The sequence below is a fragment of the Euprymna scolopes genome, chromosome 13 (genome assembly GCF_053919585.1).
Source record: "Euprymna scolopes isolate OS-2025 chromosome 13, ASM5391958v1, whole genome shotgun sequence".
Lineage (NCBI taxonomy): Eukaryota > Metazoa > Mollusca > Cephalopoda > Sepiida > Sepiolidae > Euprymna > Euprymna scolopes.
The window spans coordinates 25,686,162-25,707,970 of NC_136494.1; positions in this window are offsets into that span (position 1 = coordinate 25,686,162).

Here is a 21,809-nt window from a genome sequence, read left to right on the forward strand (position 1 = left end):
AGAAACCATCCTTCATCGACTGAGTAATAAGAATCTTCATTTGCAACGACAATCATCTGATTATCCTAGCGATCATGGGTAACGTATTAGTTTAAATGAAGTTGGTTTTCGCAGAGCCACCCAACATTCTTTCGTTCCAACAAGCTTGAAACAGCGACAGGACAAGGTGGAGATAGTAGTAAAAAAAAACAGTTATAGTGCAGGATCTGTCGGGGGTGTCGACGCCCTCCTTCATGCAGCGCCGGGTGTAGCCAAATGGTCACCTATCTGCCACTAATCAGGCCTGAAATTACTTAACTTCGGTAAGCTAACTGAAACCAGTGCGCCAAATAGCTATACTTATAACGTTACACACGTTTTTCATACGCGTTAACATTTAGACACACGTAGATCCAACACGTTGTAGCAGAGTACGCCACAAAGAACATAGAACTAGTAATAACCCGATTCTTTTCTTGTAACAACGACATTTATTTTCATGTATGTTCTTTAATAAAACGTGGTCGTGTTCCTTTTATCCGACCTCTGTCCTCTCAAACGTTCTTCTCTCTTTGTACACTCGTCTTTTGTATAGCCTTTTATATTGCGCTAACATGGCGCCATTTCGCACACGACTCGGCATTTGTAAACGCGCGGCCGCAAACTGCTACATATCGACTGTTTAGAGAAAATAACAGTGCAGAAATAGAACAGATACTAGGTTTTAATTATTTATTTGCAAAAATAAAAAAAATACATTTTAAACATTTTAAACCAATTAGGCATCAGATCATTCGAAAAAGTGGAGAAATGGGCCCTGTTGAATATCCTTTGACGCCATAACTTAAAAAAAAAACACTCTGAACTTTGTCAACAAAACCAGTAAGAAATTTGTGTGTGCGTGCGTCAGCACTAAACCTATTCGGGTTAAACCGGCTTTCTCCGAAGAAGGAAGTCTCATGGGAGTATGAAGTTCACAAGTGGTCCCCAGTCGCATGCATATCGCTGCCAGGGGAGATGACGACGTTAGATTTTTGCAACTGTTGCAGAGAGGTGTCGACGTCCTCCTACATACAGCGCCTGGAATTCCCAAATTGGTCACCCCTTTTTATAATGACCAGGCTCAACATTGCTTAACTTCAGTGTCAACGTGATTATGTGTTATAATTGCCTGTCACCTGCCAAGGAATAAAGACGCATTACATTTAGATTATTTTAGTTAACAATCCTCAGTGGACCCTTTTGCGGTGTATGGATTTGCTGCAATAAATCGGAGCCACGTCTTCCCTCAATGTGGTGTGAAAACAAATCAATGCGTTTATCTTATTGAGAATAAAGAAAAGTCACGTTTCTGTATCGGAAATTCATATTCTTGGTGAATTGTGTTCTTTCTACGTACCGTAACACGATGAAAACTTTAAAAGGATCAAAATCCCAAGCTAATTTGCTTGATTCTAAATGAAATAAAATAGAGTTGATTACGAAACTGAAAGAAACAATATCAAAAGAAAGTATTTTTCTTTCGATTTGATATTTGGCTGATAGAAAATTTATCTGTTTTGAGCACTGCAAAAACGGTGAGAAGTGTCTATATAAATGAACATTTGATGAGCTTGTTTACTGGCACCTATTTAATGGATCAGATGTTAAAACTACCGACTATAAATTAGATGTTTCTAGGTTCAATCCCTTGCAAGAAAAAGAAACAAAACAGTTAATATTCTTCTATGATTTTCGACTGGTTTGCACACTTGTACACAAACTTGATTACTGAACTCTCTTTAATCTTGAAACATGCTTCTTGGTTGCCCAGCTTTGATATTCGCAAAAGTTCTCTTTAATGTGCAAACGAATCCATACGAAATAAAATGTGAAACAAAAAATTAAAATAAAGTAAGCATAAATCTGTTTTAGAAGTCTGTATACAAAAAATAACTTACCCGCTACATAATTGGTTGAATAATTCGAGGGTCGATGTTTGTTTGTAAATAAGCGGTTATAGCACTATAAAAAGGTGAACGAATGTTTATTTAAAATAGACATTTGTCGAGGTTATTTACGGACCCCGCTCTCGTTGTTCGATGGGTAGAACTGCCGACTGTCAACGCGATGATTCAATCCTCGGTTTGGGAGCGGTGCTTGTCTAGCGGCACTGAACATATATATATAGAAGAATATAACGAAGCAGGACTGTGTCTCAATTACTACATATATATATATATATATATATATATATATATATATATATATATATATATATATATATGTGTGTGTGTGTGGGTATGTGTGTTTGTGTACACGAAAACTACATAAATCTATATATGTTTTCTGTATTTATTTCCCATTTGTTGATGTGTTGGAATAAAAAAAAGTATTTTTTAAAAAATGTAAAGGATTTTTTTTTTTCAAAAGCACACAATTTTCTTACCGATCCATCGGTCTCCTTTAGTGAGAATGATAGAAACAGAAGTGCTTGACGGGCAGCACAACAGCAGAAGAAGAATGAGGTTTTTAATATATATAATTAAGCAAAAGTTATTATAAAAAATCTTTCCCTCCATACAATATATATATATATATATATATATATGTGTGTGTGTGTGTGTGTGTGGGTGTGTATATATATATTTATATATGTATATATATTTAAATATATATATATGTATATATATGCATGTAAATACATATGTATATATATTGTATATATACACATATATATGCATATATATATTGTATATATGCATATATATATATATATATATATATTTCTGTAGAAATATATTTCTGTAATATATATCGATCCTTATTTAAGAAGCTCAGTGTAATTAAAGAGTAATATAGAGAATATATTACAAAAAAAACTATAAGGTACCAATAACTTATTTCATCTAACAACTTTAGATGAAATAAGTCATTGGTACTGTCGGTTACAAGCCCGATAATTAGAACCTTTTTTGATATCCATATCTAGCTCTCCTCAGCCAATACTCATCTCCCTCTCTCTCTCTCTTTCTCTCTCTCTCTCTCTCTCTCTATATATATATATATATATATATATATATATATTGTATTGAGGGAAAGTTTGTTTATAATAAATACTACCTTATGACATAATAGATTCACTGATTGATATAATAATTAAATGATTAGGTTTGCGCTACGAAGCAGATGCTGTCAAGAATTGTAAAAGTCAAGTGAATTGAAGAAATAAATTATAAGATTGTAAACATCATGAGTTTTTGGAATATAGTTTTTTGTAAATTATTCTCTCTATCTCTCTTTCTCTTTCTCTCTCTCCCTCTCTCTCTCTCTCTCGCTATATATATATATATATATATATATATATATATATATATATATATATATATATATTACATTGAGGGAACGTTTGTTTATAATAAATACTACGTTATTATACATCTTAAAAATCACATTTTCCGATCCATACGACTTATTCTCGATAAAGTGGAGTCTATCTACGTACAATCGCACGATATAATGTTTAAAAAGAATCGAAAGCACATTGTTGATATGCGTGTATTTAAGTAAAAGAAATGGAAAGTGAAAGCCGATAATGAAACAGAGAGAAACAATATAAGAGAAAAGGAAGCCTTTTTTCCATTCGTATTACTAGTTGGCTGATGATCAACGCGAAAGTAACAGACGGCCCTGTCAAAAAAGTTTGTGGATAATGGGTAGGTAGAAACTCTTTGCGAGGATCGCCTATGTCAGCAGTAAATGGAAAGAGCGCGATAAAAACAATCTTTATCTCTGATAATATCCTCAGAAGCGCTTTGCGTGCAATAGAGTGCTCTCATCTGAGCTTTTTTACGTGACTCAGTCAGGCCGTCATTTATCCAGATTATGTTTGACTTGGCTTTAACCTATTCATTCGCCTGCAACCACCACTACCAGAAAACTAGAGATAAAGAAATAAAACGGTTTGCGTAACATATGGAATATGTCAAACATCTACACGCGTTTTGTTTTTTGCTTTGTTTTGTTTTTTGTTTGTTTTTTACTTGCTTTTAAATGCTGTCGATAGATATAATACACGTGTCTATTCTATACTAAAAACGTGCGAAAAGCATTCTATTTATCGTTTTTCTCAATATATATTTAAATAAATAAATAAATAAATATACCGAATGTCCGTAACGTAGGAAATATCAAGTAGGAGAGCTCAGTGCTTAATAATAAAGTTTAGATGAGAATAATACTAAACAAAAACTGTAGGCCAATGTAGGTAAATTCTATTATTAGTTAATTTCAACGCAATTGCTACTAGCTTACTCATTTGAAAAGGCTCTATTTGTTAAAAACAAGTTTATAATCAGATATGACTAAATTTTGGTGCTTTTTGCTTTTTTAACTATTTATATTTATCGATTCTGCTCTTAATGGCTGGATCGAAATGAAAGTTCATTTTAAAAGAACAATTAAACAATGATACTGGGCCTTTGAATTTTTAACTTTAATGTTAGTCAGTGCATAAAAATTCAAATATACAACAAACAGTGAGTTCTCTACAGTGCAATGTAAACAGCAGCGGAAAGGAATGTGAAGCTTCCTTTCAGTGCACCGCGTTGTGTCCGTAACTAGAGCAGGTAATTACTTTACCTTACTGAAAATACAGGATTCTACCGATGATAGCTAATAAAACACGGGCAACGTCAAGTCTGCATCCTACTATATATAAGTTTCCTTGTTTTTGTGTCTGTTACAAGCACGGTTTTTACAAAATTACTCTGTCCATTGTGGGTATATTAACGTGAAACTTTTTATGCAGAGTATGTGGGCCTCTGGAACAAATTCTATGTGTTTTTCAGCCGGTAGGAAATAGGTGCTAAGAGGTCTGAATTAAAAAAAATATTAGAACTTGGCTTGATTAAGTCGACTAAACATGTACTTTCTACGAAATGCTTTAGTATACATTTATAAACTAAATGCAGTCAGATTTTAAACGAAGCAGTAATCAAAAACTGACTCAGGAGGACTGACGAAAATCAGTAGAAAGTGCTTACTAATAACAGATAGACGAAAACGACTATGGAACTTACCCACACAAATTCGACAGAGACATAAGAATGACCATTCTAAAAATGAAAAAATACAGAAAAAAAGGAGAAAATCATCATTAAGTAAAACACACCCTGCTATTTAACAATGCCTGTCTTAATACACAAATGCCTTAATACACAATATATATATATATATATATATATATATATATATATATATATATATAGATAGATAGATAGATATAGATAGATATAAATCATGAAATATATAGATAGATAGATATAAATCATGAAATCTATATATAGATAGATAGATAAATCATGATATATATATATAAATCATTATATATATATATGTGTGTGTGTGTATACGTATGCGTGTGTGTGATCATAATTTTTTATGGTTTACAACATTTATATATTGCAATTATGAGAGCAAAGAGAAGTTTTAATATTCACGATTTAAAAAATGCTAATCACCAAACTTTAAAAGAAATCGCTTCTGTTTACAATGAGAAAAAGGTCTTTTCACACGAACGTGGTCTCCAAGATTTCGCATGAAGATTTGGGAGAATAGTCACATTCTTTTGAAGAAATCTTCTCTTTATAAAAGAAAAGAATATCTGTTAGGTTTGGACGTGATGAGCATCTATGAGATTCCATCATTGTAGATTTATTTTGGATAGAGCGTTTCTCTGTTTTTTTTTATTTCTTCCCATTAGCACACTTTTTTTTAAAGCATCTTTAAAACTGTTCCCTCTTATTTTCCCACATTTGGCATATCTCGCTTTTAAAAATGAAATAATGCTTCGATCTGGCTCCAGAACAGTGAGGCCGAACCCGGTCAGCTAGCCTTCCCTTTTTGTTAATTATGAATATCACAACATGCTTTTCGTTTCAACTGTAATATATGTATATATATATATATATATATATATATATATATATATATATATATATATATATATTATTACATTTTCACCCCAAACAAGGCACATTGCCACTTTGGTGTTGGGGGCTACTATCAGGGGAAACATCTACTGGGGTACTATGTAGGGATTGGGGCAGCGAGATGTTGGTTCACGTTGCACTTGAACTTATGCATGTCAGTACAGTTGGGGAAGCAGGGACCTGGAATGGAATTCCAAAGTCTAGCAGTTCTGGGGAAGAAACTACTGGAGTAGAAAGATCTTTTACATCTAGGGATCTCTACAGTGTGGGGGTAGGATTTTGCAGCTTGTCGGGTCTGTCGAGGGTGTTCACGTCGTGGGGTCACATATATATATACATATATATATATATAAATATATATGTAAATATATATATTTATGTATATATTTACACATATATATAATTATATATATATAATTATATATACATATATAAATATACACACACACACACACACACACATACACTTGTGCCCGATATTATTCATACCCCTCGGATCTTTGAGATTTCTATAAGAATATTGCTCAAACCAGAAGGTAGACAATATTAAAGGGATTTCAAACAATAAATCAAGCATAAGCATTTAATTTAAACTCAACAAATAAATAAATTATGCAAGTTTGAAACATTATACAAAGAAAAACAATAATGGCACTAGTTCAAAATTATTCATACCTCTCTTACTAATAGTCAATAGCATGCCCTTTATTCTTAATAACTGCCTGTAGCCGTTTTGGATATTTATCAACAAGGTTTTTACAAGCATTAACACTGATTTCTGACCATTCTTCAATGCAGTAGTACTCCAAATCCCTCAAATTTCGAGGTTTCCGCTTTTTAACCTCAGTTTTCAATATGTGCCAGAGGTTTTCGATAGGGTTCAGGTCGGGACTCTGGCTAGGCCATTCCAAAACATTAATTTGATTATCCTCAAACCATTTCTTGACTATTTTGGCAGTATGTTTTGGATCATAATCCTGTTGAAGGACCCAGTTTGGTCCTAAATGGAGCTTCGCCGCATCCTGTCTAATGTTTTTCTGGAGTATCTCCAAATATTGCTCCTTCTACATGGTTCCATCTATCTTGATCAAACTACCTGGACCACTAGCCGAAAAGGAGCCCCAAAACATTAGGCTACCACCACCATGTTTCACCGTGGGTATGGTGTTCTTTGGGTTGTAAGCTTCTCCTTTCTTCCTCCAAACGTAAGAAGCATCCATATGGCCAAACAATTCAATTTTTGTTTCGTCAGTCCACAAAATACTTGAGAAAACGGACTCTGGAGAATTCACATGGGCCCTAGCAAACTTTAGACGTTCTGCAAGGTGTTTTCCGGTGTGCAGTGGAGTCCTTCGTGGTCTTCTTCCTTTCAGACCATTTTCATGCAGAGTCCTTTGCAATGTTTGCCTTGATATTTTTATGCCAGAAGACTCCAGATTTTCTTAAATGTCCGTAGTAGTGGTGTTTGGATTTGCATTAACACTTCTTACAATGTTCCTGGTGGCTCTAGCAGACAGTTTCCTTTTCCTTCCTCTACAAATCAAGTTGTTTGTTGTGTGGTGGCTCTGGAATTTTTTGATGATGCTCTGTACTGTTGCTGAAGGGACCTCAAATTTCTTGGAAATTGACTTGTAACCTAAACCATCCTTATGTAAATTCACAATTTTAGTCCTAAGATCATTACTAAGCTCTTTTTTCTTCCCAATTCTAATAATTTTTATTCTTTTATTGGTTTTCAGTTGATATCATTTTAATTTCTGAAAAATGCAAAAAACGAAATGAAATTAATCAAAGGTTGTATAAAAGCATTCAAAATAAGAATCAAACAAGAAACAAACAGTCAGAAACTCGATTATTACTGAAAAAATAAGGGGGTATGATTATTTTTGAACATTGCAGATTTTATAAATAGCTGTATATTTCTTTTATTACAAGTATCCCGAGATTCTAAAATGACGAAAATGATCAGAAGAGGTTTATTAAGAATATGTATCAATATGGACACAAACAATAAATTCTTACAAAGTTACACCTAATAAACTCAATTTTCAAGAGGGGGTATGAATAATATCGGGCACAAGTGTATATATATATATATATATATATGTATATATATATATATATATATATATATATATATATATATATATATATATATATATGGCGGGTGTGAGTGTGGGCATAAACTAATCAAATTGCAGTTCTTAGACGAATAGAACTTATGTCCAGTTTTGCAATATATTTATTTTTACTTGCGGAGATAGAAATCAAAATACAAACGCACTAAATCTTATTTGTATAACGCTTATTCCAATGTTCCTCAAAACTCATTTGATGATTTGTATTCTGCATACTAATTAAAAGTCATGACTCAAAGATCATTAAGCAGAAATTAAAATTCGGAATATCTTAATTAGTGTCTATGGGCAAATTAAATGCTAATCTGTAATATTTGAATTTTAAAATGGGAGACTGTGTTTAGATTATGCTTCATTAAAAAAACTAAAAAAAAAAAAATTAAAAAAAACACCTGCAAAGAAACTTGTATTCGGCAAATATTTATTAATTGATTGATTTATAGTATTTTTTAGCGAAGACTTTTCTCGAAAGCGGATATATTTGCATTTTCACGAACGACTTCGAACCACTTACTACACTCTTGGTATGAAGCGAAATTATAGTAAATATAGTTTATCACGCCTGGCATGTTTGTTGCAACATAAATTAACGATAAATTTATTAGTTAAGGACTGAAACCTGTCCATATAAATAGGTGAACATCTTACTTTAGATATACAGATAGACAGACACAAAATCAGATGGATAGCCTCGCACAAATATGCCCTCCTCCATATCATTTGCTTACTTGATAGATCAACTAATAATATGAGGGACATTTTAGTATTATATAATCTATATATAAGATATGTTATTTTCTGTGTCATGCTTACATCCGGGTCGTGTGTTCTTTTGTGTGTTATGCTTACATCCGGGTCTTTAATTGTTATGTTCTTCTATTTCTTGTAATTAATAATTTTATCAAGAATTTTCAGAAAGTTTTGGTTTCAACGATAACTGATAGCAATTCATCTATTTTTTTATAAATAATTTTGTCAAGAATTCTTCATAAGTTGTGGTTTCGGTTATGGCTGAAGGAACTCAAGTTACACACACACACACACACACACACACACACACACACACATATATATATATATATATATATATATATATATATATATATATATATATATATATATGTATATATATTCATACATTTTTATTTCGGTTTCGATTCAAGCTAATGCACCCAAGTCATATAGATATATCTTTTTTATTTTTGAAATCACAACTTCATAACATATAAAAATCGATAGAACATTAATTCTATCAAATATGCACGAAATCTGTAGGAATTAAAATATCATATTTAAGCGTATTTTACGATTGAGCTTTATCGGGCGTTCGTGCTAGCTTAGATAAATACTTTTGTAGTTTAAACAAAAAAAAATACAATAATATCAGAGCGTCTCCATTTACGCTGAACATCTACATAATGCCAACATCAATATATTACATATGAATGAGTTCCCTATGGAATTTCCACAGGCCCGGCTAGTTTATATATTAATACGATAGCGTGTGTGTTATTTTCTGTGCCATGCTTACATCCGGGTCGTTTAATTGTTATTTACTTCCATTTCCTGCCAAAAATAATTTTACCAAGGATTCATTTATAAATTTTGGTTTGAGTTTCGAATATATCTGATGGCACTCAAGTCATTTAATTTTTTTTTATAAATAATTTTACTACGAATTCGTCCTAATTTTGATTTAGGTTTCGATTATGGCTGACGGAAATAAGTTATGTATTTTTTTTTATAAATAATTTTACCAAAAATTCCTCATAAGTTTCGATTATACCTAATGGCACCCCAGTAATGCATTTTTGAAAAATACTTTATCAAGAATTCTTCACAAGTCTTGGTTTCGGCTTCGATTTTAGGTGGTAGTACCTTAGTAATCTATATTCTTATGAATAAATATAACAAGAAGTTTTCATAAGTTTTGGTTTCGGTTTAGTTTGGGATTCTGTTTCGATTCAAGCTGATAAATCCAACTCATGTAGATGTTTTTTTTTGTTGTTGAAATCGCAACTTTATAATATATAAACATCGACTCTATAATAACACTAGCATGGGTCCCCGGCGTTGCCCGAGTGTTTAGAGATATTTGTTGAGCAAAAAAAAAAAGTGCTAGTAGGAAGGCAGGCTTGAACCTCTAGCGCGAAGGAGGAAACAACGGAAAAAACGTGACGTCTTTGCTGTGATGACCGCCGCCAAATCGGAAGTGACGTAGGTCAAAATTAAGGCTATACAATCGAAAAAAGGGAATGACTTTCGAAAATATCGGTGAATAAAGAGACCCCTTCCAGTAGAAAAGTGCCCAGATGATGGTGAAGAAATTAATGCTTTTAGCGAATATTTCGGTATTTGTCGTCTGAAGGGTCGAGCTTCAAAACGATACTGATCTTGTAAAAAATCCGTCGCCTCTGTCGAAAGTTTTAGGCAGACATGCAAACATACATACATACATGTATATATTGGTAGCCATATCCCATATCTAAAATTTCAATTGTGTAGATCCAAAATTGTCGGAGGAGTTTGGTAGAGTTCTCAAAGGTCAAATCGTTGAAGTTTGACCCCTTTAACATCCAAATTTCTTACCGAAAACCAATTTCAAAGATTTTCCTAAATCTGAGTATCCTGTATCTCAAATTTCGAGTCTGTAGACTGAAAATTGATAGAGCTTTTGCGTAGGGAAATGTACATAAACAGACAGATACACAGACACACAGACAGACACATTCACTTTACTAGATATATAGATAGATTGATGCTAACTAATGTAAAAGAATAGCCAGTCGAGTTTGCTTTAGAGACATTTATATAATGCTTTTTCTCTCCTTTAAGATGTGTAACAATTCAACTGTCATTCTCATCTTTAGAATAATATGGACATTTTAAAAACCTTAACTGTAACCGAACTCAAAATTAACCCAAACCTAACCATGAACTAATTATAACATGTCGTATAGCTTACTTCTAAGTTTACTCAACAAAAGTGTGTTTTGCTCCGTCGGTTCAAATTTTGTAGAAGCCCCTATATTTCTATACTCGCAAGGCGTTGCTTGGGATCGTGTAAGACAATGACAAAATTTTTGGACATACCTGTTCGTCTTAGAATAGACGAATTTTTTTATGTCTAAATATATATAAAGAATATTTAATTACCGTAGGACGGGTATTATACGTATGAAATAATTGTACCTTCCCTAGGACAGGAAATTTTCAGTACCTATATGGAAAAAATTCCTTACCTGGGGCAGGTAATTTACAACACATATTTAAAATAATTTACATACTTTTCTGTATGTCACAGTTAAGAGTTTGTGTTTGCATCAGAGGTCCTGGATATGACCTTAAACTATATCCAGTGGTAAGGTCCCAGCGTGCGGGCTTTGGGGAGTGTGGAGCAACCCTTTAATTGCCATTGCTCCCAGATCCACTCTGGCCCGAACTAGTAGTACCTGTTAGGGTTCCAACTATGGGTTAAATAGAAACCGACTAAAAAAAAAACAACAAATATACTCTATTCAAAAATTGTTCTTCAAAATCACTGGATTCGGCATTAAATAACCTGAAAAGGGTTGATATGCCGTAAAACAAAAACAACCAACCAACATTTACATCAGAGGGCTATAGTGATGAAGCACGTTATTTCTTATATAAATGTTATACTACTCGAATATATTACATGATTTACCATAAACTAGCCATAAGATGCCATAAAGCTTATGTTCTAGGTGTACTCGACAAAAATCTTTTCGGTTACACTCGGTTCAAGTTTTGTAGAAGCCCCTATATTTTTATATTAATTTATATTTGTCAGCGTTCAGCGAATACAGCTTTCACAAATCTCCATTATGTTTGCCCAGATTCTTTTCATAATAATCATATCGTATGACTCCGAAGATTCTATTGTTGACATTGGTTTCCCCGATATTTTTCCAATTATAATACCTTCTGGAAAGACATAGAATACTTACAGGAGGGATTACCAGAATGTTGCCAACGTCCTACGTGAAAGTGTTTTTATGTGGAACGAATTGGAGTTAAAATTGGAACACCCAGGATGTCCATCTGTGTCAGTACCCGGTTGTCTACCGTAACCTCCCCCATATCCTTTTGTTATTGGCTTTATACAAGCCGAGAAAATGTTTTGTTTTATCAGATTTGGAATAAATTGTATTAAAGATGTTTTCTGAGTGAAATTGTACTGTAGTCAAAACAATAATTTTATTCGTTTTTCTTTTAAGTCTGTTTATATAGATTATACATTCAGTGACATTTTAACCCTTGCCCAATGCAAATTAGAAAAAAAAACTATTAATAAAAACTATTGTGAAAAATAAATAACAATTAAAAATACTTATAAATATGCAAATTGTCTATTATAATACAATAATGGAATACCTTTCATCTGGGATCTCATTTATCTTACTATCGCATACACACACAAATAAACACGCATTATGTTGAATTATCTACTAGACACAATTCCCACGTGTGTTCAATCAGAAGGTTTTGTCAGGAACATACTTTACCCTACAATAAACCCGGACCAACTATTCAAATATTATATTATTCTTAGGACAAATAAATTCCTTTCTGACACGCCTACATCCTTGTTCCCATGAGGAATTCTGTACGTTCTCCTTGTAATGTCGCCTCAAATAAAAGCACTTACCTGGTACTCCACCAAACTTGTTTGATGTCTGGTACGATCAAGAAACGGCATAATGGCGTTGGCACACCAGTTCTCGTCAGATCACCGAAGTTAAGCAACCTTGAGCCTGGTTAGTACCAGATGGGTAACAATTTGGGAATTCTAGGGGATGTATGTGCTTTCCGCCTATCCTGACATCTATTTCCAGTCGTCCTGTACATATACTCCACTTGTCACTGGTATATAACAATGTATACTCAGGAGAGGTGTGGCTGAAGATTGCGCACCTCCTGCAACAAGATTTCACGCGACGGCACCCCTTCGTGGCTACTCCTAGACTGAAGGAACCCACTGTATGACCAAGAAACCACAGTACGTTCTAGCATAAACAAAATTGTATCCAATTGCTTTCACTAACGATTTCGACACTGTTGTCCCGATGACCACCCTACATTTATGAATTCTTATCCCCGAGTGGCCTTTGGGCTTTGGCAAGTGCTGAATCCCCTGTAAACAAAGCAGACTTTAGTAGCCAATTGCAGTGAGGAGCATTACAAACTAAACGTTTCGATAGGTAAAAAAAGACTTTAATGGAATATGTGAAAATTTATGTATCTTATATCGAGATTAAGTTTTGACTCCTGAAAATTTGAACTAAAGAGAAATAAAAAGACGTGTACATATATATATATATATATATATATATATATATATATATATATATATATATATATGATGAAAATAATGGAAATAGTATTCCGACAAAATAGAGAAATAAAAAGGAACAAACCGTATTATGTATTCATCAACGTTTCGTCTTTATTTCGAAACTTCCTCTTTCGTCTTTATTTCGAAACGTTGATGAACATAATACGGTTTGTTCCTTTTCATCTCTCTCTCTCTCTCTCTCTCTCTCTCTCTCTCTCTTTATATATATATATATATATATATATAACTACTTCTATATGTATATATATATATATATATATAACTTATCATTTCCTCACTTAAAATTAATATACGAAAGTATAGATTTATTCGTAAACTTTAAGTATTTATTTCAAAAGAGCTCAATACGTAGGTAGAGCTAGTTGGTAATTTATAAAATATATATGGCGATTAAGCTACACTGAATATTCGAAGTTTCATCCACTGTAGGATTCCTCAGGCTTATGCGTATATATATATATATATATATATATATATATATATATATATATATATATATATATAAATTAGAGATGTTTATCCCTGGTACTGATATTAAAATCATATATCTTCTATTGAAAATTATTTGAATATTCCTTTGAAAAGGCAGCGTTCATTGATGACTTTTTTCGTTTTTTATAGTTTCTTATAAGCTCATTGATTTTATTTAAATATTACGCAGAATTCTATTTGTGAGTAGTTTCTATATTATGCATAATTCCATAGAATTAAAGATAAAAACGATCTAATACAAGGAATAGTATATATATATATATACATATATATGTGTGTGTGTGTGTGTGTGTGTGTGGTGCATGTGTGTGGGGGTGTGACCTTGTCGGGTGTGTGCTAAACTCCTCTCTTAAATTTTGGTATATGGAATTTGAATCCGATATATATGATATTTAGACTTGTAGCATATTTCGAGTTGGTTCTTAGCCGGTAAAATATCCGCTAAAAGGTAAAAACTGAAGAAAAGATTGATATTGTCCAGGCGCAAATTCAGCTATACACGTTTTTTGCACATGCACTAATTAAAGCTATAGGATTTTGCTATGTTATTATGCGTATGGATTTAGATCGTACGTTAACGGATTAGACTGGGAAACTGAATGCTGTGGTTTCGATTCAAGCTGATGGAAAAACAGTCATGATTTTTTACTTCCGAAATCAAAACTATATATAAGGTACAACATAATAATCAAAAGATAATGAGCTCTTTAGTAATAAATACAACATTTTCATGAATTAAAATATCATATTTAAACGTATATTACTAGCGGGCAACGCCGTACACCTTGCTAGTATCTATATAAAAGTGATTGTGTCTATGTGTACGAAATGACTGTACTAAACTTCTCTCTGATTATTTGGTTTAGAGAGCTGAAATATGGTACATTGGGTATTTGGAATTGCAGCGTTCTTTCGATTTTGTTTTAAACCGGCAGAAGTTGCAGTTAAGAGGCTGAAATTGAAAACACATAAGTTGACCTTCGCAAGGATAGTTGAATAAAGTCGCTTAATTGTAAACTTCTTGTATCTATATGTCGGAAGCTGAAGTGTTAACGACGTTCAAGAGATAAATAAAGATCAAAGCACTAAACGTACTGAACGTACTGATTTCGACTCTAGCGAATAGTATTGAAGACATATTTTACAACTTTTTAAAATATTACTTTATTACAATAGAAAAATTCTAGCATGAAATATAATATGGTTAAAAACTTAAACATTAAGACTCGAATTTTAAAGCAACCCTCCTCCTACCCTCACATATCCGCCTCCCCCTCCAATTATACCTATGCCCTCAGCCACACCAGAAATGAACTTCCCAGACCCTCCCCACAACCACCTAAGGTCCTTAAACTCCAAAACTAAAACATTACTTACATACCAAACACCCCCTCCCACCTTTCCCCCTTGTTCCCTTCCTCTTTTTCCGCTCTTCTCGCACCGCTCCCCTGATATCATTCACTCTTTCATCCCATCATAAAGAACATTTCTGTAAAAGTCTGCGGAAGCTACGGACCGCAAAAAGGGCCGGGTAGCTGAAACAATAATGTAACTTAACAGAAAGATACAGCAATAAAAAATAAAACGTGTATATATATATATATATATATATATATATATATATATATATATATATATATATATATATATATATGGCATAAAATTGCTATCAAATATAAATTGCTATTAAATTGATATAAACTTATATTAAATTAATATAAAATATGTATAAGTATATAAATAAAAAATAAAATAAAATATATTAATCTAATTGATATTATATATATATATATTAATTGATATTATATCGATATTAAATATATATATATATTTATATGTATATATATATACATATATATAAATATATATATATATATATATATATATATATATATATATATATATATATATATATACTTTCAGGAAGTCTTTTCTTTTCAAATTATACTCTGGCGGCTTGAAGAAGCTGTTTTTTAATGTCGTAGCCAATTTATGTATGCCGACATATACTTAAAATATTTGCATAAAAAAGAATAAAAAATACGCCTGTACTTTTATTGAGCACTACTTTCACGAATTATTCTGGAGAATTATGCCAAGCGTTATTGGTAATGTATGAAACGCGAAAACAATTGTCCTTATTTTATTATGATGTTTCAAGCAATTCTTTGCTCTCTTTTTTGTTTGTTTGTTTTGTTTTGTAAAATAGCATTTAGAAAACGGTATATTTTAGAATGAAATATCTTCCTTCTAAATAAATTGATTGCCAAGTAGCATCCATTTTTATCCGGTTAAGGGGAATCCGGTTAGGAGAATCCGGTTAGGGGAATTGGAGACCTGGAACCAGTTGTTTCCTTTGTCGTAATTTTATGGATGGAAAAAATAATTTCTGTGCTTATAAGAACCGTCCTCTATATTTTACCCGAATAACTTTTTCCTCAGTCTAAAAAGATTTCTCCATAACAAACATTGCATCAATTTTGCATGCTCTCTCTTTCACGGGCAAAGCAGATTCGATTAAGAAGCAGAAATAAAAAATAAAAAAAAACAACGAACACGAAATAGGGAAATAAGAATTTTAACGCTAACATTATACGGATCTCGGTTGGAACACAATAACTACTACCTCAATCTATAAAGAGTTTGCCTCCACTGATAATTGAAAAATTCATGAATATTCTTGGCTATATTTGCTTTTTCATTTTCTTTTTGTGTAATGGTTTTTATTAATAAGAATATTAGCTAAAGGGCATCTTACGCCATTATTACGATTAGCATTATACACAGTGGACGATAAAATTTTCGCCTTAGAAAAGACAATAAAATTAGATTTCCGTTCCCACGGTTATGATCTTGAATGTGGTTTCAACGTTAGGCAACATCATGTCATCCCACATCTTTGACGTCGGCTTAAAAGTCAACAGCAAAGTGTTCCTGGATTAACGAATTGCTTAGATAGTCCTGATTCAAAAAGTCGGTGATCTTTAATATAAACATCTGATCCTTGATATATGGATAGCATTTCAAGGAAAAAAAAATCAAGGACAGCAAAATGTTATAAACAGAAGAACGGCTAAAGGTAACACATCTTTAAAAAGCAGCAAAATCTATATATAAACATCGGTTGTGTGTGTATGTTTGTGTGTGCAGTAAAAATTAAAAACGAAAAAACAAATACCATAATGTTGGGATTTCCATTGATTTTCGTTTTCTCAGGGGAATAATATCTAAAATGTAGGTAAACTTATTCAAACGAAACCTAATTCATTTGTACCCCAAGCCGGAAGACTGGACTATTTTTACCTATAGATATTCATCCAGTAAACATACATCAAGAATATACTAACTTTGTGGTTGTTTGCTTCGTAGTTTTTGTCTTTTTTAACTTTTTGCTAGACACACATGAAAACAACTGCTTTTTATATAATAGACTATGATAATTACTATACTTTTAAGTCCGTTAAATAATGAAAAAAAGCGGTTGAGGAAAAGGCATGCTGTCAGTTTCGGACTTGTATCGAGGCATAGATTGAGGCTGAAGACGAGGTGACGATTGAGGCTACATTGAATAGATGTCATCTCTACTACATAATCAAGTTACCGGAATGGATTTTTTTCAGTTAAAATTTGAAAATGAAGCTGTAATGTTATTTTCTTTATGGAGACACTTTTATCGTTCCACATTGAAATGCAAAGACAGGCGCGATTTCCTTACCGTGATTACTCCAGTTATCTAAACCCTCTCATTTATTATCTTTAGTGTTTAAAAAGCATCTCATTGACTATTTTTCACAGAAGAGACGATGCGAGTTTACATTCGCTCTATCGTTTTTTTGTTTGCAAGTACTCGATTGAGCTCTAATCAATTGTTCCCTCCCATAAAACGTTTGTAACCAATACTAGTTGACCTACAACCACATACAACATTTTCCCATCCTCTCTATCTATGCCTAAAACTAAACGTGTATTTTATGAGAAGTGTCTAAGTTTCTATACGCCTCGTTTGTGGAACAAGTTATCATGGGGTTACTTTCCGACGGACTATAACTTGGTCCATTTCTAATCCTGTGTAAATAAATTTCTTTGATGCATCTTCTTAAATGACTAGGTTTTACCTAAATGGCACCAGTACTGATAACCAACTACCGAACACTTATTAAGACTTGTCCTGGAATGGCATTTCAGCCTTGATAAAAAATGAATTTTAAATTTTAAAAAAAAGATAACTTTTTCAATTTGCTAGGTCTGTACTAAGTGTTGACTCTATAACTAACACTATAACTTTTGTGGCAAATAGGTCGGTATTAATTATTTCTATTTCTATACTTTTTGTCTGCGAGTTCTTTTCACAGAGGTTTTGCAACGGCTGGGCCTATATTTTGCAATTTTCACACAAAGCTTATTAATATATCTGGCAGTGTCCTGAGATATATTTTATACAGGAATTCACATGATAAGTATCGAAGATCAAAAAAAAAAACTATCTTCAAAAAATAGCTTTTATCTCTTATACATATTTTATCTTGTAGATAAAAAAATATATAATTTTACAGGGGAATAATTTACGTAACTCCGGACAAAGGACAAAATAAAATATTTTCAAATTATTTATTCTTAAAACCAAATTTATTATATGGAGATATAGCTTAGTGGTAGAGCATTCGAATACAGATTGAATGACCCACTGTTCGTATACGGGTGTACCTCACCATTTTGTTTTTTTCTTTACTAATGAGTTCAATTTACGAGAAAAAAGAGGTGCCATTTAAATCGCCGCATTTCATATTTATAAACAAAAAGTTAATCAGAAATGACTTTTCTACGGCATCCATTGTCAAACTAAATATCAGCTGACGTAATATTGAAAACAAATAAACAAAGACGAAATATGTAGAACCACATTATTATTATTATTTTTTATTTATTTTTTTGCGAACTTTTTCCACATGGCAAATTATTTGTTGAGATCCTTAATTTTCGAGAATAATATCTCTTTCTCATGACAAAAAAAAAATAAAAAAAATAAACATATTCAACTGCTTGACGAGATTTTATTTCGTCTGTTTTATTTTTATCTATTTATTTATTTATTTAAACGTAATATAATTGAAAATTGTAGGAAATTCCTTCTATTATTGCCATTATTCTAGTATGTACTTCCTCCTATCCACAGTGTTTCCCACGAACTGCATTAATATAGCCTTCAAACACAACTCATTTCACATTACGCACAATGCATCCAACAAACTACAACATCCTCCTCGTAATTAACTTTTTTACAACCGATATAGTGATATACGCATGCTACATTTTCTTAAATATCTATATATATTACACAAAAAACACTTTGTCTGTGTGTGTGTTTCTTTGTTTGAGTTCGTTCCCTATGTAGTCTGAAACGGCTAAAGTGACACTATTTCTTCAAATTTCACACACATGTACTTAATTTCTATGTGATTATTATTAGATCATAGTAGTCTGATTTGAATAAAAATGAACACCCTTATACAGCCTAACATCACAAGTCCATTTAATAATCTTTATCACTGCACAGGCAAAAGGGCAGGACATATACAATTGATTGTAGGTTCCGAAGAACGTTTTAAATGAAGGTTTCGATTTAGAGCACAATTGAATTATGATACTTGAATGTTGTATTTAAACTTTAATTCAAGCCATTATATAAAAAAACTTTGATAAAATCAACAGTAGTTTCTCTGCAATGCAATGACAATTACAATGTATTCTGCACTGAGTACTTGCGAGATGCTGTGTACCAATTACTCATGGTTCACCGGTGTGAGTCCCCGACTAGAGTAGGCAATCATTCGAGTTTTTTGACAATGGGCGATATCAAATATTTCAATGATAACAGTATTGTGGTATATGCATTGATTCATATTAAATCGCGGTCAACATGGGGTTTCCCTGCAAGTTAAGATATATTCCCTTGTCTCTCTTCGTATGATGGCATAGAAAGTAACAGTGACAGAAATATGTTATTTTTTATTTTATTATATCTTTACCTTATTATGTTATATATCTACGTTGTGTGAGTATGTGGGCTCCTTTCCTATAGATGTGAAAACGGCTGGGGCGATTTCTTTTTAATTTGACACGAAACTTCTTGGTGTATCTGGGAGTATTCTTACCCCGATTTTGTATCGAAATGCGTTCGATAAGTATAAAAAAATTCGATAATTGAAAAAAATACGATGGAAGAATGAAGTCCGATTTTAACCAAATTTTTCACTTTTATACAACCTAACATCACAAGTGCATTTGAGAAGTTTTGTCACCGCACAAGCAGAAAGGGCCAACTTATAAAATTGTATTAACATTTTAAAGTGTGTATAGCGTTGTGGAGTGAATCGGATTTTATTTTAACGTCATATATCTTCGCAACTTGCAAAAGTATGAGATCAAAAAAAAACCTTAAAGCGGTTTATATGTCGTAAAGCGGTTTATGTGCCGTAAAGCGGTTAATGTGCCGTAAACAAAAAACACCAGGTGTAACCAAAATACTTGAAACACCTGCTTGGAATCTTTACAAGAAGATCGACTCGTTTACAGATAAGATTGCAAACTGCGGACTTACAACGAGGTGTAACTAATTAAATATTTATTTACTTTCGTGTAAGTAATTATGTCAGTGTTCAGGGGATTTACAAGATGAGCTTTGTGTAATCTAGCTAATTCGTCATTGCTTGAGAAGTGTCATATTCATAAATACGTAATCACCCTGCTCGCCCTTGTAAATAGCTCTGAGTTCGTTCCTACATGAAGGGAACCGCCGGCAAGAACATCATAATTCTCATTAATATATCAACAAGTATGTAATTAAAATAAAGCGCAATTAAATAATCAGCAGGATAACCAATCTGAGAATCATCGGGAAATCGCCATATATAATTGAATGTTTTCTGAGCAGCTCATAGCATTTGTACCCCCTCTACGTACATACTTCCGACAAGCTGCAAAATCCCACCACTTAGTATTTAGATGCCGGAAAACCTTCTATTCAAATAGTTTATGCCGTCTGGCTTCTAGACTCTGGAATCCTCTCTATGTTTCCTACTTACCATGAGCATACTAACATATATAAGTATAGGGGGTTAAAAAGAAGCTGACGGATTTAAAATTGGATTCAGTTCCTTAATATTAAAGTTATCCTTACCACTGTTCATATGTAAGTAGCGTAGCCTCTCCCTGATGTTTTAAGATATAGTAAGATATCATAGTCGACTTATTCTAATGTTATTTACACAACTTAATCTAGGGTATATTTTTCACAAGGTCTAAATTTAGTTATGAAAAATGAATTTACTCAAATGTCCACCATTTTCATTTTCACACTCTTGTGCTCTCTGCAGGGCATTGTCCAGCACATCACAATGTTTCAGGGCTCATGGCCCTAATTTCCTCATCTATATTGTTTGAAAGGGCATTTATTGTGGCTTGTTTTATTGCATTGGGAGTAGGGGAATTTCATGTGTTGAAGTTTCGTCGAAATTCTCTGAGTTTCTGATATTGACTCATTCAACCGAAAATACTACTCTACGATTAATATCCATTCCTCGGTTGTGTAACGACTTATGATGACCTTGGAAGGGTTACTCTAGATGATCTGAGAGAAAAAAAAGAAAAAATAGGAAAAATTAAGAAAGTTATGATTTTTTTTTAAGCATCAGCTTCTTTTGAGACAATCTGTATAAATGAAATGTAAACACAATCCTAAACGGAGCCTTTACTATTCGAAGTCTCAATATGTCTCGATTGTGGTGAAAAGGACTTACAAAAACAAGCAAATATATAGTCTGTGGAATCAGCAACCGCGTGGAATCTTGC